The sequence below is a fragment of the Meleagris gallopavo genome, chromosome Z (assembly GCF_000146605.3).
Source record: "Meleagris gallopavo isolate NT-WF06-2002-E0010 breed Aviagen turkey brand Nicholas breeding stock chromosome Z, Turkey_5.1, whole genome shotgun sequence".
NCBI classification, from domain to species: Eukaryota; Metazoa; Chordata; class Aves; order Galliformes; family Phasianidae; genus Meleagris; species Meleagris gallopavo.
This window is the reverse complement of record NC_015041.2, coordinates 64,933,120-64,942,402: the sequence shown is the minus strand read 5'-3', so window position 1 is coordinate 64,942,402 and position 9,283 is coordinate 64,933,120. Positions and strand designations below refer to the sequence as shown.

The 9,283-nt window shown below is 41.2% G+C and overlaps 1 long non-coding RNA gene across 1 annotated transcript in view; it reads left to right on the top strand.

Annotated features, from left to right (window-relative positions):
- Positions 1-8,109, top strand: part of LOC109364114 — a 44,323-nt gene extending 36,214 nt beyond the window's left edge. The window contains exon 3 of the long non-coding RNA XR_004162246.1: positions 4,162-8,109. This is a non-coding gene — a long non-coding RNA (uncharacterized LOC109364114). The remainder of the gene's footprint in view (positions 1-4,161) is intronic.
- The last annotated feature ends 1,174 nt before the right edge of the window (positions 8,110-9,283 follow it).

Below are 9,283 nucleotides of genomic sequence, written 5' to 3'. Positions count from 1 at the left end.
GGAAAAAAAAACAAAAACAAAAACAAAAACCCAGAAAAGCAGCCCAGAGACAGGGGGATGGTGGAATTTGATAGTTAGCATCAGAACCCAAGGAAATTAGCGAATGCCTGTGTCGAAACTAGAAATCCTCCATTTGTTGCAATTACTCAAAATCTTGGCTTGCAAATTGAGAATGCATTTTGGAGCCTGGCATAATTAAATGGGGAGTGGGAGCCAAAAGGGAAATTGCAAACTCCAGAAAAGGAGTGTTAGGAGACTAAAGACATATCTCATTTACATATTTTGCTATCATTTCAGAAAATTTAGCTAAATTATATCAGATCAGACTGAACCTGACATTAAGCAACAGTAGCCCAACTGGCTTAAAAATTTACTCCAGAGATGTGCTGAGATCAGAATTTGGTCCAGTGTTTGATTATATGTAAATTTCCTAGTATTACAAAACTGGAATTCGCTGAAAAACTCGTCAATGAGCCTCCCTGCCATTGCATGGTGCAGCTCAACAAGCACAATTTGGCTTCATCCTCTCTTTTCCCTCTGCATCGCAGCCATCCCAACAGCCCCAGGAAAGAGCAACCCTACTTCAGGTCTGCGTTGTGCTGACTTTTGATTTTCTCTTGCTGACTCTTAAACTAGTGCAGGCACTTGGAACGTGCTGTGGTGCATCTGCATCCAATCCTGATGCTTTGGCTGGGAGAGAGGAGGAGGAGGAGGCTAGGCTCTGCTGTCCACCAGCCAAGTGCTCTCCAGGGCTGACAGAAGGCTTCAGTCTGCTCTGGCTGTTCCTTGAAGCAAAGCAGGTTTGGGGTGTATCTGACACCAGTTTTATTTTCACTTTGATGCCATACTTGACTTGTATTGCTACATAAATCTAATGCTAGAACTAGTTGGAGAGTAGATGCTTTACCAGTTCTTATCCATGAGATTTGGGGATTTATTTTAAACTCTTAAGCGTAAAGAAAAATGCATATGAACTTCCACAAACTAGAAGCCTAGCATTTCACATAGCTGTATTTAAAAGTCACATCGAAGGATAAATTTTCAGGGTTGCTACAAAGAGCAGCATTCTTTGTATGCTTGTGCTGAAAGGTTTAAAAAAATCCTTTCTTTTTTGCCATACAAAAGACTCATCTCTACACACTGGTGTTTATAGCAGTTGAGAGTTGAAGTTTACTACAAGCATTTTTTCATTGCTGTTTTCAGTGGTAGGGTCTGATTTCTTTCTGGCTTAGCAGCTTTTCATATTTGTTTATAGAACTGGGAAAGGAAGTAACTTTCTAAATATTATAAATGGTTAACTCATTGCATAATGTATATTTTCCAGGCTCTCTGCCTGTTCTTGGGTATTGAAGAGACACTACAACTGACAGAGCTGTCTCTTCTTCCAGAAACAAAGTGAATTATTAGAAGTGAGATAAAAATGGCCCATTCTGTGCAAAGGAGAGGAGAAGGGACAGACAACTTGTTTTAGCAAGCACCCAGTACAAGCAGAAAGAATAAGATACATTTTTGTGTCATACAATGAAAGCTTTCCAGTCCCACACAGAATTTATTGTTTGTGTTACTATTAGTTAAATGGGCTGCTAATTTTTTTCTTTTCCTTGTCTGTATCCACTGTGTTATTATTTTTACTCAGCTGGTGTTTCAGTGCGTTTGGTGATTAAATCTCCTCTAAAGACTTTTGCAAAGCCAGCATCCTCCCCATTCGATCTTTATAGCATTGGTATACTTGGACTGTGTTTGTGCTAATTGGAGGGATGCTTTTGTCCTATTATGGTGCACATTAAAGAATAAGTATATGATCTCAAGGCAAGGGGACTATAAGATTTTTTCAAATTTTCCAAGCCTGAAGGCCTAACCCCACAGCATTTAGTCAGGAATCATTATCAAAGCAGTTGCAGCATGAAAAATCTGAGATAAAAAGATTTTGGACTGTGGTCAGCATGCAGCAATGCAGAAATCCATGTTTGGAGAGTCTCTGTCCCATTGCACAAAAAACATTATCAGTCCTTCTCTCTCAGGGGCAGAGGAGAAGAAATCTATTTTTGCTACTTCAAAGGCCCCCAGATAATCTCTTTAGTGCAGGACACTCCAGCTAATTGTAGGCATGCTGAGGTAGTAGGTGGGCAAAAGAAAATAGAAATATGACAAACCACCATCTGCATTATTGTTGTGGTTTAACTGAACAGGTGCTGAGCATCACACAGTCAATTGCTCACTATCCCCCTTCCCAGTGGGAGGGGGAGAGAACTGGAAAAAGAAAACAGAAATCATGGGTTGAGATAAAACTATTTACTAAGGCAGAGGAAAGAAAAATGATAAGACTGTAATTATATATAAATATATAAATGTATGTATGAATTTATGTAACAAGTGATGCACAGGGAACTGCTCACCACCCCTCGACTGATGCCCAGCTTGCCCCTGAGCAGTGGAACAGTGCAAGGTGCTCTCTGCCCCCTTCAAATCATTGTCTGCATGCTGTCATATGGTATGGAATATCCCTTTGAGCAGTATAAGTCAGTTGTCCCTACTCTGTTCCCTCCCAGCTCCTTAGGCCCTTGGCTGCGAACAGCCTTGGCTCTGTACAGCACTGCTCAGCAGCAACTGTAAACATCATTGTTTTCTGCTAGAACCAAAGCATAACATCATGTCAGACATTCTAACAAAACAATTCTATCCCAAGTGAAACTCTGACAATCATTCATAGAAATATAGGCAGAGAGCGAAACTGCCTTGTATTTTCTTGCATACTTGATAGAGGACTTCAAAAGCTGCCCTGCATTGGGGACCTGTCCCAACTATGGAGCTATCATCTCTCCCAGAGTTCCTCCTTGTGCTCAGTCACCAATGCCACATAGTGCTGGTTGGCACATGAAGCTCTGGGAAGCAAATCCCTATACCTTTCTCTTCAATTAACCCTCTCAGCTATGAGAAATCAAAAGGGCTGTAGCAACATTCACAAAATTGCAGAAAGCTTCTCTACAATTCAGTGATAACACGACGTAAAAACATGTAAGAAAACGATACTATTTTGTTTTAATCTGTAAAACTGCTGAAGTAATAACTAGGAGGTAACAGAATCAACTGTAGGTCATTAACCTACCTTAACTACTGCATGTTTTGTGGTTCCTTTATCTGATACTTTTAATACCCACTGCTGTTCAGAAGACATTATGCCCAATGCCCACACTGCTTTCTGCACCATTCTTGCCCTTCGGGAGAGTTGTGTGGATGAGCTCCTCACTATCAGGTTTTCAAGAGAAATAGTAACTGAAGCATATAAATCTCTTTTAACTGAAAATAAATGAAAATAAAAACATGAAAAAAAATATGTGGGGCCAGATTTTATGGACATAGATTGTCATAAGCCTTTTGCAAGTTCTGTATCAACTTGTGAGATCCACAGTAGTTTAGACAATTAAATAAAGAAAACCTCTTGGCGTGGCTTTAAACTGCCTGCTGGTACCCCTTACCTTTGAGATTTTTGGCTGGCTGAGTTTGCTGCAACTTGCTTAGCCTTTGTTCTTGGGTTTCTTTTTCATATCTAACACAACCAGAGGTTTCGGGCACTGAGACAATACACATTTCGGATAAAAAACTTCAGACTCCTTTGCTGAATGTGCAAAGTAACAACAGTACCAAGAGATTCAGCCTTTGCAGTCTGACAAGAGGGGATGTTTGACTTGACACGGGAAAATGTCACGAGCAGAAATGTAAGGAGCAAGGCTGTTCAGGTCCATCCATGCTCCACAAACACTCATCTGTGTCTGCCAGAGGCTTCTGTTCACACCTGGGTGGAATGTGGCTGAACAGGATGGTCAGAAACAGTGGGGATGTTTGCCCGCTCAGAACAGAAGCAGTTGCATTAACTCAGCAACTAAGAAAAGGCAGACTTATGTTGGAAAGAGGTATCCTTCCATATTAGCACTTTTTACTCACTGCCCCAGCTCTGCCTTGAAGGTATCTGAGCCTGGCTCCAGTTAAATGGTCTGCCCTGAGGCTGACCATGGCCCTGGGCAAACCATGCAAGTGTGGCAGAGGTGACAGACCCCCGGAGATATCTCTGGACATTGACTGCCACTCTGATTACTAACAATGGACCAGAAACCTGTGTGACAAATGCTCACCACCTCTGAACATTCTTTTCTTCCCTCCCAGGGCCACCAGGGGAAGTGGTCTTCACAATAGAGGGAATATACTGTTAGAGCTGAGTGGAGCCAAGCAGCAGCTCACTCTTTACAAAGAGGGCCCATGGCATCTCCACCTGAACCCTTCAAAAGTTCACAGCTCAAGTGAAGGCAAAGTCCATCCATCCAGTCTGATAGAAAGCTTTGCTGAGTTCCTTTGGAGGAGTATGAGATCCCTTACATCTAAGCAAGCTGAAGATCTGCCCAGGTATGTGATTTTCTTCTCATCCATGTGCTGGCAAAACTTAATTAGCCAAATACTGTTGATTGCATGTGGGTCAAGAGAAATGCAGACTGCGGACTAAATCCCAGCCATTCATCTTGAATTTGAGACTCATCTGGAGGGCAGAAGTCATAGAAGTGATCATGGCTGCTCCTTGAACCAGTAGCCATAATTGCTTCTGCTCTTTCCTCATTTGCCTTCTGGGCAACAGGCTCAGTGCTGGAAGGTCAGGCAGAGGATGCTGGAAAGCTGTGGTGCTCCAGCAGCAAAATTTCCCACACTTTGTTATGTCCCACAACCTCTTCTGTGTTGTACACTTTTTACCACAAAGGACAATATATGGTGGATGTAGTGATATCCTAGTGCTCTTATGCTGGTCAGTACATTTGTGCTGAACAGTGACTGCTTAGAGTTGGGATAACTGGGATCATTTTCAAGTTTGACATAAAACTGTGATTACAACTACTTGTGGTAATTAAAAACCTCTTGTTATACACTTGTGCCATGTTTGTACTATGCTGATGGAATCACTGTGACTTTTGTACTGAATTATAGCTGGTCCCACAAACAACATGCTTTTTCCATGGAAGGTCTGGTTTAAACCCAGTTAACTCCAGTGGTTTTGGATCAGCCTGAAAGAAACTTCCAATCTCTGTAGGCAAGAAGTGAAGAACACCATATTGCATTAATTTTCCACAAATTGCTTAATAAGGAATACAGTTCTACAGTAGTAGGACAAAAGCCTTTCCTTTTGTGGAAAAAGCTACAGGACCACCAATGAACTCTATTTTACCACTCATCAAAAAATCTAGCACTGCTGTGCCAACCATAGTAGTACAGCTGCCCTAGGCAAATAAGCACATCCATGTTTACAACTGGCCAGCCTTCTCCCACAGGCTTATGTATTGCTTTGGCAATTCTAAGTATCAGCATATCACATCCACTGTTCCCATAAGAGGAGGAAAAGTCACAGCTCAGTTTACATCTGTATGTCATATCCCTATGGATACCTCCAAAAGGCCATGGAAGGAGCCAAGGAGAAAACAAAGATCAACTATTTATAATAGAAGAAAGAAACAACTTTCTAAGAAGAAAAACAGCAAGCTCCATACACCCTTTGGAACTACAAATATACCATCAGGGAATGACCCCAGAAGACTGAACAAATGGTAATGTTATTGTTAATGAGTTAGATCCACAGCAATTTTCACAGTGTTGAGGAAGAAGATCATGGACATTTTTACTACGTGAGTATTTGGTCTCTCAGTTGTTAACAGTGCTGAGCTGGATCAGGTATATGGCCATTGTCATGGAAAAGAACCAGTCTGAAGAGCTTGAAATTGAAGCTATCTATGCCCTATAAGGGCAAGCCTGTATGCAGCTGTTCTGATGTAAACGGGATGCTGAATGAGTACACACTGGTCCTCTAATATCCGTGAGGTTGTGGAACTGGGATACAAGCAGACTAGAAAGGTCATGAGAAGAAAAATAAAGCGAATATCTGCCTGCAGGTTTTATTAGCCTGACTTCCTAAGGAAATAAGTCTTGCATAACAGCACTACTGTCCTGCCCTCAAATAACTTTTGATACTGTTGGCTTACTTCATCTGAATCTAACAGAAGTATCAGCCTCGGATATATTATTTTCCTCCAGGTTTCATGAAAGCTGGCAGCTACACAGGGAAAACACAGCTAAATTAGTCTTCCCAACGAGGGGAGGGTTCCGGTGTGAATTAAACAATTACCTGCTCTGTTTTGCCTGCCAGCTGGCCAGCCAACATGGCCAAACAACTTCAAGCCCATCGGGGAATAATGAATCAGTCTTATTTTCACTTGATGTAGAAGAGGGGGGAATTTTCACTTGGTGGAAAGGAGTGAAGAGGTAGGTGCATGGTGCCTGAGGGGAGGTGTGGAAGAAGCAGCAATAATTAAGGGGGAAATAAGTCTGAGGATACATGGAGGAGGAGGAGGAAGCATGGGCTGAAGGGACTCTAGGAACATTGTGAGCTGGTAAACCGAGACTGTGGGGGTGAGAGAGGGCCACAGTGGAAGGACTGGAAGCTATTGCAGTGCAGGCTAGTAGGAACGCAGTCTTCTGGAGACCAGGGCCTAATTAGTGCTGCGGCTTACAGAGTGGCTTGTATATACAAAACCTGTCACAAATACATTTCTAGCCTACTTTCAGAAATTATAAGCATCCTGAGCTTCTATGGATTTTAGCAGGAGCCATGGGTGCTCAGCATCACTAACTTTCAGGTCTTGTCTGTATAATTTCAGTTGAATCCACAGCAGTCATACCTGGCTGCTCTGGAGCAGGAGAATTATTAGATCATTATGGTTTCTTATATCCATCAGAGTAAAAGCAGATCTGCAGGGGCTATTAATTTACATATGCTAGTAAAATAAAGAAAAAGAAATGCACCACATAAGCTGTCATCCTAATTATTGAAGATCCAAAGACTGTGTGGTACTGGTGGATACTCAATTCTTATTTCTCTAATTGTTTTAAACGCACAGATATGTATACTGAATCAATTAAAAATAAATGCTTCTGCAAAATCAATGCTAAGTCATCCACAGCAAGATTTAGCATCCACAGCGGTGTTGAAAGCACTGTGGAATCATGAGGGGCAATTCACACCTAACTGAAGTTTTATGTTGGTGTAACCTCGCCGACAGAAGCATAAACTAAAGAACTGAAGAAGTAAACAAAGCTAACAGAGCAAATGAGCCTAGCAATAGACCTTCAGAAAGGAATTTATCCTCTTATCATTTTTAAAAGTCATCGTCCCCAGAGACAGCTGATCAAGCCTCCATATCAAGATTTCCATTGTTAATTATTTGCAGCTTCTTTCAGAGACATTCAATCCCGTGACTAACCCCACAGCTCTCAAATGAAGATGTGCTGGGAAGAAATCTCTCAGGACTTGGAGACCTTTGTTAGAAATTTACCATCAAAGAAGTCTGGACTTTCCCTGTGGTCCTTCCCCCACTCTCTCAGGCTTTGCCTCCTGTGGTTACAACTAAATGGTTCCTGCCAGAGTGGACTTTTCCCAGGGGGTTGTTTTCTTCTGATGCACAAAACTGGCTGTCATCAAATGACACACACACATTACCACGTATTTCACAGCTACTGTCTTAAAAGATCTGCGCTCAAATCTGCCTTTTCCTTACATGCTGAATGCTGGGTGGTACAGCTCATTTTATCTTAAGGAGCAATATTTCATTTTTTAGGAAGTCCTGTTGGGGTCTAGATTTTTCAAAAGGCTTTGAGGGATGAAAACTGAGTTGTGAACAGCTCCCTGAGCACCTCTAATTATTTTAATTGTCCCTGCAATTAAAAGCAGAAGAGCAATTCTTCTGATTTATTCTTCTATTTAATTTGCAGGTGAAAATTTTTTCTATTGCTGAATTTTGGAAGTGATCTACGGCTTGGATTAGACCTGCCTAGATTACTTGATATGCAGGTTTTACTCTCACAATCAAAAAGCTTCCATCTCTGGAAATTTAAGACAAGCTGTTGTGTTTGTTCTTTGGTTGAAAGCATTTTTGTTTCCAGTAAGTCTCCCAGTGATACAGCTCAGCACACAGCACACGAAGCCAGCTAAGCATGGAAATGCATGGGAGCTTTTGACTAAATATTCACCACCACACATCACTGTTTCAAAGTTTCTCCTACCAAGAGATGTTTTTAAGATGTGTGTTCTCAGCTTCCTAATTCAGGATTGTAATTACATGTGTTGTTTTTTTTTTTTAAACCTACTTTACAGGTAGCATAAACATGCGCTGTTTTGCCATCTATTCAGGCAGTTGAATTGCTGTGCCCTTTTCATCAGCCTGCCAGTCTGGCAACTTTTTTCCTATATATAAACTTAAACATATTGAAACAACAGCAGTGATATTGGATATTTTTTTGTCAAGTTTTTATGGATCTGTGAGAGTTTGAGAAGACTAAGTCATATGGGAAATTTAAAGGAGATAAATATTAATGTATACATTTTACTGATAAATAAACACTAAAACATGAGGTGACATCCCTAGATAGCATAATAGTTGTCTGAAAACTATGGAAAGATAACCAGTGGTTCAGTTTACACTATCTTGTATGACCTATGATATCACACTGCCTACCCACAAACTACTGGAAGAAGTGCTGCTGAATATAGCTACATTTTCATCATTTTCACCTTGGCAGAGCACATGCTAACTCTATTAACTTTCCAAACATGAGATTGTGATCTTAATTTACACCTCCTTTTAATTTCTGAAAGTCGTATACATTCTTAAGCCACCTCTGCTTTAGCACAAGCAAGTTCATAATAATGTGTGGAGACTGCAGCTGCACCAGTCTCCTCTAGGCTAGTCAAGAAGCAGCGAGGTGCTCTTGGTGTGGGTGCCCACACAGCCTCCTTTCTACAAAAGCTAGGGCTAAGACCTAGATCTAAGATATCTTGGAGTAGCTTCAATTTTCAGTTTAATTCTTAATTGGAAAGATTATGTAAACGCAGCTGCTTTCTATGCTTCATTCTGCCCACCAGCCATAGAAACAGCAATACACTCTTCAGTGCACTTTGAGGAAGATGCAATCACATTCTGAGTGGATTTGCACTAGTCTGAAACGTGGGTTTAAACACGTGGGCCAGATGCTCATCTCTCAACAGAAATACTCTGATTTACAGCAGCCAAAGATCTGGTTCTGAAGGCACGCATGTGTGCACACGCAGGCCCATCATTGTGAATTTCTAATTGCATTTGTAATTCTTAATTACCTATCTTATTCTCTGTTTGCGATTTGAAGATCTTGCTGTTGCTGGTTAGTAATCCAAGTCACCCACTCAGCCCAGAAATTAGCATCATGTACTGGCACATAT